Source organism: Corvus cornix, chromosome 3 (genome assembly GCF_000738735.6).
Source record: "Corvus cornix cornix isolate S_Up_H32 chromosome 3, ASM73873v5, whole genome shotgun sequence".
Classification (NCBI taxonomy): domain Eukaryota; kingdom Metazoa; phylum Chordata; class Aves; order Passeriformes; family Corvidae; genus Corvus; species Corvus cornix.
In genome coordinates this window covers 59495344-59513855 of record NC_047056.1, presented here as the reverse complement: position 1 = coordinate 59513855, position 18512 = coordinate 59495344, and the positions used below count along the sequence as shown (strand labels likewise).

The following is an 18512-nucleotide window of genomic DNA, read 5'->3' as shown; positions in this document are numbered from 1 at the left end:
TGATGAGCTGGGTGAATTAATGCAGTGATGGTACAGCATTGCCTTTCAACATTTAGCTTGACTGCTGTGTCTGGTGTATTTACAGTGGGCTAATCCTCAGATTTACGAATGAAGCTGAATTCCCTGGGGCATTGTGTGTGATGTTTTTTATTTTTTAATGGGAGATGCTGAACTGATGAAAAAACCAGCTGTTCCTATAGGCTGGGGAGGCCACAAGGCTTTTATTTACTCTCCAGGTGTGACCAGCTTGCAGCCAGCATGGCCAGCAGGGTCCTTGTTAACCAACATCCCTCACTATGTGTTATAAACGCAAGAGTGGAAGAAGCTTCATTACATTCAGAACGAATCCACAACACTCTGAAGTCTGTGTTGGTGTATCTGGTACAACAAAGCTGACTTCCCAGGGGACAGCTGGACCTCTTCCAAGAAAGGCTTCAATAACATGGGAAATGGAAGGAAGGATAAGAAATAACAACAATGCTGAGAGCAGACTGCCGAAGATGGATCATCAGACAGTATCAATTCTGCTGGCACCATGGATGTTAATGACTCATCAGGCCCTTTTCTTCCTCCAGGCCCAGTTTGAGTAGAATATTGATTGCTTTACAGTAAGTTCTTGTTTACTGCAGCTAGATTCAAACACAGAGCTGCATGATAATGTGGAAGTAGAATTAGAAGTTTTCTAGAAAAAAACCAACATATTTTCCTTAGGCTCCAATTCCATACAGTTAGCTCTTAAACTGTTCTGTTTTTAAGGCATAGACCAGAGCAAAGAAGAGAAAAGAAACCCTCAAAAGTGATCAGAAAAATCACTGACATTTCTGGTGCTTCTGCTCCTGTGTTGTCACAAAAAAACCCCAAAACCCATTACTTTGAAAACTCCAGGGACTAGTGCTGTAACTAGAGGAGCAGGACTGCAGAAGTGGCAGTGTGTCACGCATGTCAGGTGGTTGAAAATGCATCAGGCTGAGTGTCTGGCAGCACGTGGCAGCTGTCAAAACCAGGATGCTGTTTGTGTGCCTACAAGCTGTCTTCTCCATTTGCCTTTTTGACTTCTGGAGGGGTGAGCAGAAACTGGAATTCAGAGCAGGGGACTTGAAGGCAATGGCTCTTTGGTTCCTCCATTTCCCCATCTTTATGTGCAGTTAGGTAGTACTATAGGAACTGAAGCACATGCAGTATTTGTGCATTTCTAAGATGTAAAGTGCCATTGAGAACACATCTTTTGACAGTATTCACAGTGTTCATTCTTTTTTTCTGATGACAGACCTCTGCATAATGGAAATAGCCCCAAAACATCACTGATAGCAAAATATATTCTGCTGTGTACTACCCGACTTGCTGGTCCAGGCATATTCTGTGCAACTGAGAAATGATACACCATTAGTTATTTCCATTTTCTCCCTCCTGAATTTTCAGTGGACTTAGGGCACTTCAGGTCATACAAACAAAAAGTTATTCTTTGCATCAGGAATTTCTGAACCTCAACTTCCAACAGAACACATGGATAAGCTAATAAAAAAATGGAAAGAAAAGGCTTTAGAAAGGTCAATAAACTGCTTTTATGCAGGAAGTAGTAGAATTTTAACCATAATTTTTTTTCTCCATGAATTATTAACATATGCCATTAAAAATGCTATAACCAGAGGACAAACAGGACATTCTGAGAGAATTTCAGAGTTTGATGTTTTCACCTAAAACATACCCTCTTTAATGGTACAGCTGTTAAAATAGGGGCATCCATAAAATCTGTTAAACATAAGGAATGTTACTCTCTTATGACTACTTTAAAATCCAAAGAGACTGAATCTTGTCTGTTCCTTATGTAATAATGACAAAGTTTATAATTTTAGCATTATGACCAAGAAATTAACGTGACTGCTTGGGAAAGTAGTAAGACAAACTGGACTGTTACCTCAGTGTCTTCTGAAATCACATTTCTAAGATACTGAATTAATATAGCTCTGCCAAAGACAAACATTTTTCTTTTTATAAATTTAATTCCTGTCATAAATACTTCATAAGAAGGAAAAATGAAACCTTTCCTGGAAAATTGTTTCAAGGCATATTTTCTGAACCTTAACATCAACAGCAGCAGTCTTGCTTTGCCTTGTTGTTTTCTAATAGGCTGAGTAACACAGGCATTGGCTTTATCTCAGTACAGAAGTTGTTTAAAAGAGATCATAGAGAGGACTTAGGTGTTCTGCAATGTTTCCAGGTTTGCCTGACTCCAGGGCAAAACATAAATAACTCCAACACTAACCCGGAATAAATAAGGAGGAAACTAGTTCTTGCTCCAGCAGACGAAGGATTCTGATTCCCATACATAGAATGGGGAATCTTCCCCTGGCCAGCCTCAGCCAGGAGCAATCTGCCTTCCCAGGGATGCAGGCTTCTGAACTCCCAGTTAGAAGAAATCCTAACCTGGCCTGAGTAACACAGGAAGAGCAAGAAAGGAAAAGAACAAAGCCCTTGACTAATACTTTCAGCTCCTTTCCTTCTCTAGACTGTAGTTTATATAAATGCCAACAATGACTTTCATTCCTCAGGCTATTGATTTTCCAGCACCCTGCCCTTAAATCCATCCAGGCAGAGAATTACAGTTGAGAAAAGAGAGAAAAGATGGGCTGTAATTGAAGGCAGCCGCTTTCATAACCTCTCAGTTGCTACAGACCAGAGCAAACATCCTCAGTTAGTTATTGGATTTTAGAGGCCATCAGCAGCTATGAGGATTTGGTGAGGCCATTAGTCCTCTTTCCCCATGGGGTTCAACCCTAAACTTGTGATCAGCTTACAGAAGCATCCCTGAGGTACATCATAGCACTAAGACTGCAAAAGGTGAGAAAAAGCTTTTGACACAAGTCATCCCAGCCTTCTTCCTAGCTCAGCCTCCTGCAGAGTGAGGTCTCCAGTGTTGAAAGCTTTGTTTTGCTTGATTCAAGCACCAAATAAAACCCTAGCCCTCATCTGAATGACAAGCCCACAAGCCCAGTCAAAGATGCAGGCAACAAAACCCCTCAGTTATCACCATTAGCCACAGTCCTGGTGGTGGTCAAATCCTACTAAATGCATGAAAAATTTCTGGGCTTTGCAGGATTTTTTTTATAACCCCCCACAGAAACAATAACTTGGCACAAAATCTTCTGAGAAAGAAATTAAAAGCCCTTGCCCCCAAAGATAACCAGATGCTTCTCATGCGCTGGATCCTGAAACCAGAGCTGAGTGGGTGCGGGACAGCCCTGGCATAGAGCAGAGCCAAGCACATTTAGCATCTTGGAGAGGGAATAACCACGGTTTGATTTCCCATGAAGCCTGCACAGAACAATACCCCCTGCTAAAAGCAAAGAAAAGGGTGAATGATGCTGCAAGTTCTGCCCAGGCTGTCACTGAAGTTCTGTTTGGTCCTAGGGTTAAGATTGGAAGATGGAAGAATAGCAGAAGGCTGCAAAGGGATGTAAGAAGAAAGTTGGAGTTGATGACAGCCAAAGGCTTTGCCTGCTGTGAAGGACAGGACCTGCTTCCTGAACTTAGGAAGATGGTCAGACCAATTTCTTCTTAGGGCTGGAGAGGTTGGAGAAGGCACATGAATTTGTTAGCCTAGGCTTTTCTGTTGCTTGGTTTTGTGGAAGGTGTCTGCACATTGTGAGGGAGCTGTGGCAAGTGCTGGTGTTAGGCTTAGAGTATGAAAAGTAGAACATGGAAAATACTTCCAGAAGAGAGGTGGGGTCTGCTTCTTCTACAGGATAAAGTGGATGATGAAGAGGTCTGGAAAACTTTATTGCCTGAACACTAGTTGTAAAAAAATTCAAAAGAGCATACTTTGATATTTTTGCACTGTTCTGATACCAGTGCTTTAGGATAATTTGAACAGATGTGTATATTGAGCAGAAAAATAACACATCTGTGTGCTGTGCAGGCTGAACATGACATGGATGTAATTAAAACTCAGCACCTGCTGCTTAAGTGATTGTATTAATCTGACATGAGCGACATTAAAGTGGTTAACAGGAATGCCCAGGGCACAGAATTTCTAAAGGTAATGACAGCTTGCTCTGAGCCAAGTGGGTGGGGAGGACAAGGTCACCAAAGGCAAGGCAAACACCCATGGCCTCCTGTGGGGAAGAAGGAGACACTGCTTTCCAGAGAGGGTTTCAGGGCACGAGGAGTGTGGGGGCTGTCTAAACTGGTGCCCTCCAAAGCAGGATGTGCACACATCAGGGCTGCACAATACAAGCCATGGGGGGGGGGGGGGGGGGGGGGGGGGGCAGAAAGAAAATATTTTTTGTGCATTAATTAATTAAATTTAAAAATAAAATAAACATTTTTTACCTTTACCTCATCCTATTTTTATTTCTATTGTTGTAATATTAATACAGTCCTACATTTATTTATACTTAATAAATAAATAAGTATTGGGGGGGAGGTGCTCAAAATGCTTTTACTGCCCAACCAAAATAGTTTTGGGATCACTGATCTAATTTCCCAATAAATGCTAGGGACGGGAGGGCCTAAAATCCTGCTTCTCACTTAACTTCATCCATGCACTGGCAGCTTACCTGAGACAGAAACCCATGTCTTTGTCTGGGTCCCAGCTAGCTGCTCTGACTACAGATACCCCTCTGCCTCTTGTCAAACGGCCTCTGTTCTACTGCATGTGGAAATTTACAAAAGACTTAAAGAGAAAACAATTTTCTGTTCCATTTAGTTTGCCCGTGTTGCTTCCCTGCCTTGTGGTGCAGCCACAGGTGGGAGCTAATGGCTGGGGCTCTGCTCTCTCACTCATATAAATAACCCTAACACCAAACATAAAATGTGATGGTATGGCCAGCATCTGTTATTTTACAATAAACATTACAGAAATAGATGTGTGACCTGCTGCTGACAAATCCTGATACCCATAACTGGCATTGCACTGGGCCACTATTTCCATGATTTACACCTTCAGAAAGCTCTGCACCAAGTGCTGCAGAGAGCAAAGGGACTTTCTGCCTTTATAAAAGAAACACAGGAAAGACAATGACAAAAAACACATGTGAAAACTTAAAAGACATTTAAGAAAAATTATGTCTAACACTGGAGATTAAAAATTGACAAATGTATCATAGAGAGGAGCAGGGCTGTTTTGTGGTGGATGGATTTACACTGATAGCAGCCACCAGAGTTGCAGCAGGAAAAACCCTGCTGGGACCTGGGAGCCAGAGCCTTTGCAAATCCACAAAGGCAGTGCAATAACAATCCACTTGTTTTTTTATTGTACAGATGACCGTGGCCGTAGGGCTGCATAATGAAGTGCTTCTTGCAGCGTTGCAGCATTTTGTCTTGCTAGCCCTTTCACCATTGTTAGCAATTTCTCCATCTTTTCCTACAGAGCTATTGAGGGATTAAATCAGTTGTCTGTGGTGTGTCAGTCTGTGTCAGTAATTCCCTGCAATTGAGAAAAACTATCTACAGTCTTCTCTTTTTCCTCTTCCATGCTCATCAGCCCAATACCTAAGTCTCTGTGAAATACATCTTACTCTATTTTTGATGAAAGCTCTTTACTTTCCTGCTCTTCAGCTAGAAGAAAATACAAGCACAATTCCAGCAACTTCAGTGAAATTAAGCCAGCTATGACTAGTTCATGAGCTAGCTATGCATTTTTGTACTCCACGTTGCATTCCTCATCTCACAACTGCTGCTGCCATGCAAGCATCTCATTTATAATTTTGTTATTAGATGAATCTCCACATGGAATCCCTCTAATTCCCCCTTTCCCAGCAGATGAAATGCAGAAAAACTGCAGTACCTGATTTATAAATTTTATTCTCTCTATGGAGACAGAAAGCAGTAGTCACACATATGAATCTCAAGATGATTCCTGCCTAGAAAAATTAAATTAAAGCTTTTCAGTTGAAGATGCTTACAGTACAGAAATAGACTGTTTCTAGTCAGCAGGATTAAAGGAAAGAAAAGCTCAGCAAGAATGAAGTTGCTTTGCAGAGTTTTCTCTATCTAGGCAGCAGACCGTAATTTCCATAAACTAAAGAGAAGATTCTCTTCTCATCGCTGATTTTCAGGTCAAAGACCCATTTTTAAATTCCCTTCTCTTCTCTTTCTTTTCCTTAATTCCCTCACTGTCTTCTCTTTTGTGCTTTATTTGAGGATCAAAGGATAGTAAAATGTAGAAAAACCGAGTATATAATTTTAAGGTACATTTAGTTGTTTATTTAATAGCATATTTTGCAAGTGCAAACTTAACAGAGAGGGAGAAATGCCCTTTAACAATACCACCACTTGCAAGCCATTCTCTGAAAGGATGTTATTTTCTCTTGGTCTCTTAAAATCAATGTGAGCTGTTTTTCACTAAACTGGTTGTCCTGTAGACCTCACTACCTTCTCCTTACTCTCTTTAATCCCTCCCTTGGCCCAGCCCTTCTTTTGTGCAGTCAGCTGCTGGAAATTAACCTATCACTGGCAGTTACAAAAGTACAGTTCAGCTTTGAGGCAGATAAACTGTGGGATCCAGTTCATTGCACGGCCGTGTGAACACTGGTACCAGTTTGAGGGACACCACAAAAACATGGGGCCAGTGGCAGGTTGAAAGGTGAAAGCACCACTTTTGACTCTGCCCCACTCTTAAATCTGCTTTCGGGGATGGCAGAGGAGAACCTTGAGCCAAGCAATGGGAATGCAGTCATGGAGCTCCCTTGTCAAAGCATAGCTTGTACTGGGTTCTATAATATGTTCTGATAGGTGACTGAGCTATCCCAGGCAGCCACTTGTCCTGAATACAGTAAGAGAAGAAACCACCATTAATGAAAAACTGAAACTGTAAAAAGAGTGCTACTGCTTTCTCTAGTCTTTGATTCAAAGCCTCAGGATGAGGAAAATTAAAAATAAGGAGTAAAATCCTGCATCTCTTACAGACTGTGGAGGTACCAAGGCAGAGTCAGGTTTGCACTCCTGAAGCAGTGGTATGAACATGGACAATGTAAGCTATGAAACTCATGGCTGGGATTACTGAGATTAACCAGAAACTGTAGAAGATGAAATTTTTTTCCCTGAAGTCACAGGAGGAAGTCCTGGCAAACCAAATGGTCACTGTCTCCCTTCTCCTTGCCGAGCAGCCATGTCACAGGGTATGTTGTCCCCTGGCAGTGAGATACAACACCCTCTGCTGCAGTGCAGGGGATCGCCAGGATGCTCAGGACCCCCTGCATTATTTGCTAAAATTATTGGTTTTGCTATTGTTATTATTATTTTTTACTACTACTATTGCTATTATTGTGATGATGCTGTATTTTTAACATCTCAGTCCTCAAGAAGTAATTAAATAGTATCTTTGCCAATTTCTGAATTTCACTATCACAGTTCAAAAGAATAAATACAGGAGATGTTCAGTTTTTATTTTTCTGTGATAAAAAACAATCTCAAGAATTTTTGTATATCCCTTCAAGAACAATACCCTTGGTTAGGTTATCCAAGCACAGAAAAATGCAGGCAAATGCTCATGCCTTTCCTGTAGTGAGCATGTGAAATAACAATATTTGTGATGGAAAAAGTGTTGCAGAATACCTACAGTGAATGCATATTCAAAAACTAATTGCACCCCTTTGCTTTATCCCAAATATATACACATGTGAACAAATATCAAACTATAGAAGATATTAACTGTGATATATACACATCCCTATGCAGAGGATAGGAGAAACATATATGAACACTCTGAGCATAAATTCTTTTATGCATATTTTCTAAATTCTTGCTCAGTAATAAATCTATTTATCCACATGCCTTGATATCCAAATAACTTACTCAATTAATATACCATTGGTCTGTCAATCTGGCACATTTTTCAACTAAATGAATAGCAGACTTTTTGGACTCTGCCTCATTAAGCTGTTTAGGGATGGTACTTAGCACCAAGGAAAAGCAAAAAAGGAGAAAATGATCCAAGCAGCCTGCAAGGCTGATTACTTCTGAATGCCTTTGGCTACAGCCCAGGGTAATCACCACACAGCCTCCTAACCCTGCTCCAGAGCAGCTGAGCAGGGGGCTGCCTCTCTGCTTGCCTCATTTGGGAAGCTGGCAGAGCAGGTGTTTTTCCTTGCACAGCTTTCCACCCTGTAGATGAAGACATCCTCTGAGTTAATGCCATCCCATTTTTGTCATGACATGATTTTGCACTTCCCTCTTCACTATGGGAGGCGTCAGGGCAGCCTGGGAGTTGCTGTGGGCCTGGGAGTTGGGGTGAGCAGCACCCACAGGGGCAGGGGAACCCATGGGGACTGTCACTCTCATGTACCCCTGTGCCAGATCTCAGGGGCCACGCTCACTGCAAGCCCTTAGGATAGCAAGGGAAGACTGGTTTTGCTGACACTGGCATTCTGTTCAACTAGAAGAAATGAAAATAGAAAAGCAAAATATTATAGTGATAGCAGGAGAAAACATAACAATATTTTATACTAATGAATGCTGCTTGGAAAACTCCTTTGCATTTACCAGTAGTTTTTAAACAGGTCAAATACTGTATTTTTGTATACTACCTGAACTTCTGCACATCTGCACAACTTTTACACAGTGCCTGTAATGAAATTTCGACAAGGTTATCTGACTTTCTATGCATAATCAGTGATGACTGACTCATAGCTTCTTGGAGTCTCGAAAAAACATATGCATGGCAGTTTTTATAGCTCTTCACTTTAAGCACAGTTATAGACATCTCTGTATGTTTCTATCAGTATGACTGAAAATGAATGCAAAAAAGACTTTATTCTTATGCTAGATCCTGCCACTATAAAGACACCAAACACTTGCTCTGCAATGAAAAGGAGAACTACATGGCATATTTGTAGGTTAAGCTCTGAACAAAAAGCCCGTTTGATAGAGCTTTACACACAGCTGTTGTAAATTCTGTTTTATCCTTGCTAATTTTGTCTCTGCTTTTGACTAAATAATAAATCCCCACTGAGTATCTGAATCCTTAAATGCTGGCAGGACTTGCTGAGTGGAATACCTCCTAGTGTTGTCCATGCTGCCAAAGTGAAGGGTACAGCCTAAACCCAATCAAGGCCTCTTCTCCAAAGCCTCTATGAGGCCAATTCCAGGTATTGCCTAGCTCAAACTAAGGAAATTTAACAAGGCCACAGTAAGATGCAAATTTGGGCAAAGGTCAGGGAGGTCTGGTCCTATCCCTCACTAACACATATCTCAGGGCAGGAAGAGATGTGTCCTTTGGGCTGTCTGTGGGGAAGCATGACTGCTTCCTAAGCAAGTCATCACTTCTCTGCTCTGTGCAATTCACAGAGAGCCTGATGCCAGCCCAGCTGTGAACGATGGGCAGACCCACAGCCTTTCCCCTTCCACACATGTGTTTTCCTTGACCAACAGCCTCGACCAGGGAGCCCTGGGGTGTCAGCCAGGGTCAGATTTAGTGCCTTTTAGCTTCCACAGAAAATCTGGCTTCAGCTTCCCCCCCCCCCCCCCCCCCCCAAATTCATCACTGACTTCTAAAGAGCAGCTGGTATTTACCAATGGAGAACAGGTCAGCATCAGGGAAGGCAGAACAGGCTGAGAAAGAGAAAGGAGCACAGGAGGCAGGTAGCATAGATGGAAGAGTAAATGTTAGGACCATAAGGAGGAAGACATGAAGGATGTTAGTGTGATATTTAACTCTGTAACACTATTGACTGACTGTGTTGATTCAGGAAGCTATACTGCTATTAAAAGATTTCCAGTGTTTAGCGGTCTCTCCTGCAGAGCTTTTTTCTTTCTTCCATGAACAAGCATTGTGAACATCCTCTTCTCCATGCACAAAAACTGTACTCTTCTTTTTATCTTATACCTACTAGGCTGACATGAAGCCTTTTGAGCTTCAGTATTTTCAGCAAGAGTCAGCAACACCTTCAGTTTTGTGTCTGCAGAGGGGTATCATGAGAAGCAGCAGCAGGATAGGTAGCCACAAGTCTTCTGTAAGGTATCTGCTGGGTCCCACATCATCAGCTGATGAGTTTTTGAAACAAACCTTGGTTGTACTGTGGCTCTGGGATGTCACACAAACAGCAGAGCAGCTAAGGCACTGCACCAAGAGGGAGAATTTGGGCTGCACCCCGAGTTCATCCCAAATGTCCCAGCAGCTTGCAGATGCCTGTGCTAGTGGGGCTGAGTTGGTTGCTCCAGAGACTTGGAGAAACTGTCACACCCACCAGGGCCCTGTGAACTTCCTGTGTTTCAAGTGCAATAGACAACTTTTTGCAAGGTTCCTAATTCCTACTCATTTGTGTACATTTGTAGGAAAAAATACATTCAAGAAAATAGGTCGCACAAAACACCCTGCCGCTCTCCAGGGCTCAGCTATTTTTTGCTCAGGACCTGGCAATAAGAGCTGCCTTATTAGCAGAGGGGCTACACTGTGCAAAACTGGACAGTTTATGTCTTAGGCTGAGCCTGAGTTGATAGCTTGCTGCACTGGGCTCATCCTGCACCAGCCTCCCCAGGACTGCATTTCTGGAGCAGTGACTGGGCAGCTGGGGTGTACACTGCTTTTCTTCATGGAGCCCTGCAAGACTGGGTTACAAAGTGCAGGAGTGTAGGTGCCACCATGAATTCAGAAGCAGCAACACCTTCAGTGCCCATTTTTTTTCCATCATTGTCTATGGCTTCAGATGATACCCTTGAATTCCCATGAATGGCTCAAACCAGAAGATCAAAGGTGGAACAGGCCCACTCAAAACTATAATTTGCCCATTTCATATATGGAAAATATACGAGGTAACCTATTGCTTCAAAGGCAGGTTTTTGGATGGCTGTAACCAGCCTGAGCACCAAAGTCACACATGTGTACTCAAGTAAAATCAGTCTGTCACTGCACCTACGACAGTCTCAGCACCCTCAACTCTATTTACTAAGTGCTTATCTGAAAAGGAAGGGGAATAAATCTGTCAGTGACAGTCTTAAATTACCTCTCTGTGTTCTGAGTGAGTGCTGGATGCTGTTCCCTGGTGAAGGAGGTTGTGCAAACTGACACTTTGCCTCTCTTGAAGAAGTCTGGCTGTGGAGCACGCAGAGGGCCAGCTCCTCACCAACTCACCCACAGCCCCAGCACCCAGGGTGCTTCCTTTCTCCTGTGCAGACTGCTTTCCAGGTGAAATATTCAGGATAAATGAAGTGCACTAGGGAGAATAGCTTGCATGCTGTGTGAGACTCTGGTAGGACATGCTCCTTTGACATTGAAAGGTGTGACTGCAGGTCCTGTAGTTACACCTAAGTTTGTGCTAAATGGGGCAGCTCAAGGGCTGGTGTCACTGAAGCACCTGTTCACCTGGGCTCACTGCCTGGGGGCTGTGAATCACATTTGCTTGCAGATTTGGCTGACAGTGCTGCAGCACAAATGTTTCATGCCTGGCTCAAACCTCCTTTACATCCTGTATTCCCCAACACTTTGGTCTTTCCCTTGTATCACCTGCTCTCTAGTGCTGGCACTGTCTTAGTTTTTATGAGTCAAATGGTCAGGGATTCAGCGACAGCAAGGCCAGAAAGGCTACCACAGATATCTACTTTGATCTTCTATAACAGGCAAACCACAGGATTGCTCTGATTCAGTCTTTGTTACGCTCTTGGCCAGGCTTTTAGAAAAATCTAGTATAAGGCAAATGCAGCATGAACTGGCTAACTGAGCAGTGTGTGTGTGTGTGTGTGTGAGCACTGCCCAGCTGGTGTCTGTGCTAGACACCATGGCACACAATCACAGCTGCTGCCCTCCTCTGAGAAAGGACACGATTCAGCACAGTGCTCTGCCCCATTGCTGGGTGTCAGGACACTTAGGGACTTGTCATATCCTTGAGATTTCTATTTTCCCACTGCCTCACCCCAGTAATGCTGGTTGTAACTGGACAAACATGCTAAAGGTATTTAAAATTTGCCTGAATAGGAGAGGAAGAGGAAAAACAAGGGGTAGATCTGAAAGGTACATAGACTTTGCTATCCCTAGGAAAGCACGTGAAAAATACCCTGTATTTGGCTACCTTGATTTTCCATCTTTTGTATTTGTTTGTCAATGTGAAGACTAACTATCATATCTCTCTTCCCCACGTTTAAAAAGCAAACAGTTCCTTGGTCAACATACATCTGAATAAACTAAATAGGTTAGATCCCTTTTTTTCATTCTCACAAGGACATATTTCCAGTCCCTCAGTAATTTCTGTGGCCCCTTCCTGAGTCTTCTCCAATTTCATCAACATCTTCCTTGAATTTGTAGGCATCAGATGAGACAAACATTTCAGTAGCAGCCTTCCTGTGGTTATGACACAAACCTCTCTGTTCCTTTTGCTTTGTGCTGCTATAATCAGGATATAGGAAAGATGAGAGCAGGTGGTTTTGCCACCATCATTCTGAAGCTCATGCTCAGCAGGTGAAGTGCCAGGACCTCCAGCCTTCACTACAGCCCTCCCCAGAACTGAACTTGTAGTCTTTGTAGAGACATATTTTCATTACAGGCCACGCTCAAATACATATTGCTTATTTGCATCCTATTTACTGACAGGTTCATATTGCTCTGTATCAGAGACCTGTTTTCCTCATAATTGATTAGTGCACCTTTTATTTCCTTTAACATCTGCAAATGACTGTGTTTCTCCAGGTTGTTACTGAAGAGATTCAAATGGCATAATATTAAAAATTTATCTCTGTGGGAAGCTCTAGAAATGTAACCATGAAAACAAAAGTCCCCATTACATTTTGAGACCTATCAGCTCTGCCTCTTAATCAAAATGCCATGCCGTGCCACATCATACACCCTGCAGAGTCTGTTACAACAGCCTCAGCTAGATTTTACAATGAATCTCACAAATTATCAACAGATAACAAGCTACTTTTTCATAATTGCACTTTGTTCAGCATTAAATATACCACTTTCTTTAAATTTTTTATTAGTTGACTCTCGGATCAGCTACAGAGTATTTTACCTGGATTAGTTTCAGGCTATTTGATTTATAATTGCATGGACTCCTTTATTTGCCTTGCCAGGGAAGATTGGCAAGATATAGCTAATTACCTGGGGTTTTTTCCATGGGTGTAGCAAAAGATGTTTATCCAAGATAGAACGTGACTTTGGCTGCATTGTTTTGGGAATTTTTGAACTACAAGATGAGTGTGTGGAGACATCTGCCCTTTTGTCATCTGGGAAGCTGCTGGGTTCTGATCCACTGCACAGCTCCTTTGCTTTTCCTGGGCTGAAAACTTTAGAAACGGAACGTTTTGATCTCCAAGGTCAGAGAAGACTTATCCAGAGGGAAAGGAATGGAGAGAACCTCAGGCCTGATACCAGGAGAGCAGAAGAGTATGCAGGGAGGTTGTGATGCTGCAGGGAGAATGGCTGGGGGCCCCCCAGTGGCAGCATCACTTTTGGTGTCCATGTGCAGGACCCAAATTCCTTCCATCATGCTCATCACTGTTGCTTCTGATGTCCTGTTCTTTGTGCTTCCAACCTTTTTGTGGGGGTGTAAAAGTCCTGTGTGTATCTCTACACTCTGTTCCTATGTGTCCCACTTTAGTTCTTCATTAACCAGTGCTGGAAGGGATAGAAACTACAGCTGGTTGTCCTTCTGTTTCTTACTCTGGCTCTAGAAAAGAGACCTGACATCTACTGAAGAGTTCAAGTTCTACTGAGATTTCCTGGAGAAACAAACTTTCTCTACCTGAAGGTCATGGAGAGAGGCTGTTGCCTGCCTGAGATGTGTCTGCAACAACAACAACATTGCTTTTCTATTTTTACCTTTGGTTTCCTCAAAAGGGATTTGATGCACAGCACAACTGCAACAGGAGGGGGCTCCTAGCTAGAGCCTGAAGCCAAGCACAATAGTTTAGGTGAAGCTGCGAGCCTGTATTGGTTTTCATAAACAGAGAGTGGAGTAGAGCTGAAGCTGGTATGAGTCAGGACAGCCAGTGTGTCTTCAATGGACCTGTCCCTGGTGACATCTCTTGTGGGTCTGACTCTGAAATGAAGGACATGCTGTACAAGCAGATATGGGTGCAATTATTTTTTCTGATGAATCCGAAATACATGGAGAATGGGGTAGGTCCTTTGTACAGGAAGAATCAAATAAAGTAGCTGAGATAATAAATGTGCCCTTTTACCCTTCACAGGCAGGTAAAAAGTAAACTCACCTCTTTCATTAAAACGGTTTGGCAGTACAACTGGATTTGTTGGTTCCTTGTAGTCATGCCTAGGACCTTGTCCCAGTTTCTTCTTTTCCCCTTCCACCTGCTCCTTTAGTAGCTGCCTGAATAATTGTAAAACAAGAGAGTGCTGAAAATCGGATGCATTTTTTCTAAATAAAGCAGCAATTTTAAATCCCCTACATGAATAAATAATCCCTATGTTGCCTGAATCTTTTATGACATGAATGCCAAAAAACAACTTAAAAAGCTTTCTCTGTTGTTTTGGAACTGGGTCAGAAAACTCGCTCAGGGAATTTTTAATGAGCTACGCTGCCTCCCAGCTCTGAGTTACGGGTTCAAGCACGAATCAGGTTAGTAGGCAGCAGAATTTGTCACTGCAGCTGAAGAAGCCAGACACACTCCTCACCCCAGACACCCACATTGTCACGGGCAATAGTGGCACGATGAGCACAAAAGCACAGGGAAAAATGGGAAAAGGGTCTAGAGTATGAGAACTGCTGAACCTCCTTTCATTCAATACCTGTCCTTTAACCTATGCCTCAGCCTGGACTTTGCCCTCCTGTGCCCTTAGTTTCTTTCAGCACCTTCTCCACTACCTCCAGCTGTAAAGGGACCATTAACCTCAGCTGGCTCACAGATAATGAAATAACTGCTTTTGTCAAGGGAGACCTTAATACACATAAATAAGTGCCAGTTAGCAGAAGCTGAAAAAATAATTTTTTTCTGGAGCCATGAACCTTCACTGTTGACAAAATTACCAGACTTGATGTTGTCTTGATCAGCACAGAAAGCCTATTTTTGACCCTTTATCATTGCTCTGTAGATCTTGTACAGACTAACTGTGGCCAAGTTTTTCGGTGTTTTTCTCAATAATTTTACTAAGACTGATTCTTTCATGATTTTTTCTTCCTTTCTTTACCATGCTTTCTCTGTTCTTTTAATTTGCTAGCTTTTCCATCCTAATTTTCCTAATTCTCAAAAGAAGACAGTGCTACTAGGTTCATGGTTTTTTCACCAATTCCAACTATAGGATACTGCTCTTAGTGTCATTCCAGGCTCTCCCATCAAACTGTTCAAGCACTTCTGTTTCCTTCCCAGCTTTCAGACATTGAACATAACCCATCCTACTGCCTCTGTCATTCACCCCCAACATTTTGATTGATAAATATCTTGGATATCTCACCTTGATGTCCCCATCCTGGGTCCCACAGCCCTCATGTCCCACATGGGTGCTGTCAAGGGACCACAGAAAGGACATGAAGATGAGAGGAGGTGCCCAAGGCACAGCTCTTTAGCAGCATCCTAGCACCATGGCTTCCCTGGCTGACTTCCCATCTCAATTCCTTTATCCTTTTTTCTGGAAACTGGGGTTCTGGCAAAGGGTATGCTGGGACCTGTTGCAATACAGAGCCTGTGGACTGGGCAGTGTCTGGGTCACACTGTTGTGATATGTTTTTTCCTGTTTCTCCTATATTCCAGGCAGGTACGTGTCCTGATAAAAGCAGAAGGGTAGCTCAGGTACTGCATGGGGCTCCATCATCACACCAAATGGCCTACATGGACTGTCAGTCCTCCTTAAATTCTTCCTCCAGCCCTGGCCCTGCTCTGCCAATGAGGAAAGCATTGTCAAAGGGTCAGGTGCAGACAGGAACACCTATTTTGTCCAGTTACACCTTTTTTATTATGAAGGATTGATAAGTATGTAAAATATATCTTTCACAAGTTAGAGGAAAACAATTAAGAATTAAGCTGCGGATGCAAAATGACATTTCTTTTATATGTTCCATAAAATGGTAAAAACTCTATGGAATCACTGATGCTGCTTCACCACTGTGAAACACAGAAGAGCCTTAAGGAAAAGATGAAGGAGGAAAAAGGGAATTGTGGAAATGCATTTGATCAGAATTGTACTTTTTGGTATTTTTAAATACATCTGCAAAATACACACAAAGCAGCTCTTAGCGCTGTACCTCATGCCATCTGACCAAGACGGTCATGTTACAAAATCCTATAAAAATCAATAGTAAAACTTTCAGACTGTGCTAGACAGGACAGCTATCTGCTCACAAATCTCGTTTTCCAGTTGTCCAGCTGCTGGGAATGGGAAGATCACCAAACAAAACAGTGTCTGTCAGGTTTAATCACTTCCCTTAGCGGTATTTGTGGAGCTAACAGAAAGAAACATTTTTTTGGGGATGGTAAAAAAAGGTAGAGTGTCTTCCAGACATGACAGCCAGAGGAATTGCTGCCTCTGGGAGCTAATGCAGTCATTAGGAACCACACTCTTCAGGGACATTTCAGGGGAAACTGTGACTATGCCCTAAATATCCAAACAAAGCATTTTTCCTACACTGAAGGGAAGCTGTGAATTACACTGGAAGAATTTTAAAGACTTATTGCAAGAGAAAACTACTAATAAGAAAAAGAATAGAAATAAGAACAGACAATAACAGCTAGTTTATTTTACTTCTTTCTTCTGTCATATGGAGTAAAAATAGAGATATTTACTGAAAAGGTTTTTTTGTGAACCCTGCAGAAAATGCCAAAATATGCACTCCTAATGCAGTGACCTGTTTGAATTAATAAATATGAATGTAAATTAGGGTGAAATAGGAAGAGTAAATGTCATGTCACTCCCAGCTAAACCAAAGTCAGGCATTTAGGATCGTTTGGTTTACCTGAAAAGAGAAAAGCCAAGGTTAGGGTTGGGTGAGTGACTCAGAAAATTCCATTTCTGGAGGGAGGGAGAGAGGAAGGGAGGAAGGGAGGAAGGCAGGAAGGAAGGAAGGAAGGAAGGAAGGAAGGAAGGAAGGAAGGAAGGAAGGAAGGAAGGAAGCCCTAAGGACACTAAACATAAAGGCAGAGGAAGGCTGTGAAACCTTGACTCCACTTACTTTGGGGAACTTGTTACACTAAATAAACTATACTCCCAGAAGAACAAAATGTTCTTTGGCATCAAACCCAATGTTATTAAAACTTAGGGGAAAATAACATATAATAGCTTACTTAGAGATGCAGAAGATGGTTAGTAACAATCAAAAGGCTGTTTGAAGAAACCTGGAACTAATACAAGACTGAAGGAAACTGGCAAGGTCACTAAACCACGGATCTCAGCAATTGCATCAGGTGATCCTTTTCTTAAGTGTTTTGTTTCAAGCCTGGTTAGGGTTAGGACTAATATATGTGTTGGTCATTCCCTATCAGGCAAAATTTAAATAAAGAACAACCATTTACACAGATGGAATATATATGATTTTTATCTCTGTCACAGTTTGACATGAAAGGGCATTTTGAAGTATGTGTCATCAACATTACACTGTGTTGATGACACATGCTGAAGTGCTGTGAGGGAAAGAAACTTCCTGGGGAGTAATTACCCACAAACAGCCCTTGGCAATTTCTCAGGGATATGTGATGCAATAGAGGACATTGAACTAATCTTGTATCAGGTTGCAATTCTTAATTTTTTAGTTTACATCTGCCTTTCTAACAGGGAGAAATATGTTTTTAGGCAGTAAGGATTAGTATCACAGGTAAATATTTAATAAGAAAGTTGCTTTCCTCTGGTCCGGATATCTGGATGTGTCTCACAATAGCTCTGTAATACTTAGTTACACAAATGAACAACTCATGAAACCCCATGACTCAGAGGTGGAGATATCTCACTGTATTTTGAGTTGCTTGACTTGCTTTTATTTGTGGGGTTTTTGTTCAGCTTTCTGCAGACTCCAAATTTCTGTCAGAAAGGACCTTGCAATCTGATAAGTACAAGCGATTTGTTCCAGCACTGATCAGACTAAACATGCATGTTTTGTCCTTTATGTTTCAACAATGGGAGGCTTTGTGGTAGGGCATGGCTCCCTGCCACCCAGGAAAGAAAGGACAGAGCGAGCCCAGCGCCGGTGCAGCCGTGCGGGGGAATGCCGTGCCGGGAGCCCTGGGCATGCCACTGTGCCGGACATCCATACATGCTGCACCATTAAATCCATAAATGTGACCTACTGCTGGTGTGCAAGGGCAAGTCATGGCTTTTTGACAAATACAAGTGTGATAGGAGGGAATAGTACTGACTTCCTCATAGCAAAATTTTTGTTTAAGGAATTACAGGTGATGTCTGTGAAATTGTCTGACACTGCCATTGTCACCACAGCTTCCAGTTGCTCTGCAGTCCCTCAGTGGAGGACAGCAGGCTCCAAAACAGGAAGGTAGCTACACTGACGACTGCAATTACAGCCAAAGCTGGGGGAGAAGATTAGTCCTGAAGACACTTTTGTGACCATTCCTCACAGGTAATTTTTAGCAAGTGTTTGCAGGGGAAAAAGACTTTCCTTCCTGCAGGAAAAGGATGTCTTCAG

General features: G+C 42.4%; 1 long non-coding RNA gene across 1 annotated transcript in view; it reads right to left on the bottom strand.

Annotated features, from left to right (window-relative positions):
* LOC109145669 overlaps window positions 1-18512 on the bottom strand; it is a 46368-nt gene that overhangs the window by 25245 nt on the left and 2611 nt on the right. Inside the window, exon 2 of the long non-coding RNA XR_002047225.3 lies at window positions 14143-14258. This is a non-coding gene — a long non-coding RNA (uncharacterized LOC109145669). The remainder of the gene's footprint in view (window positions 1-14142; window positions 14259-18512) is intronic.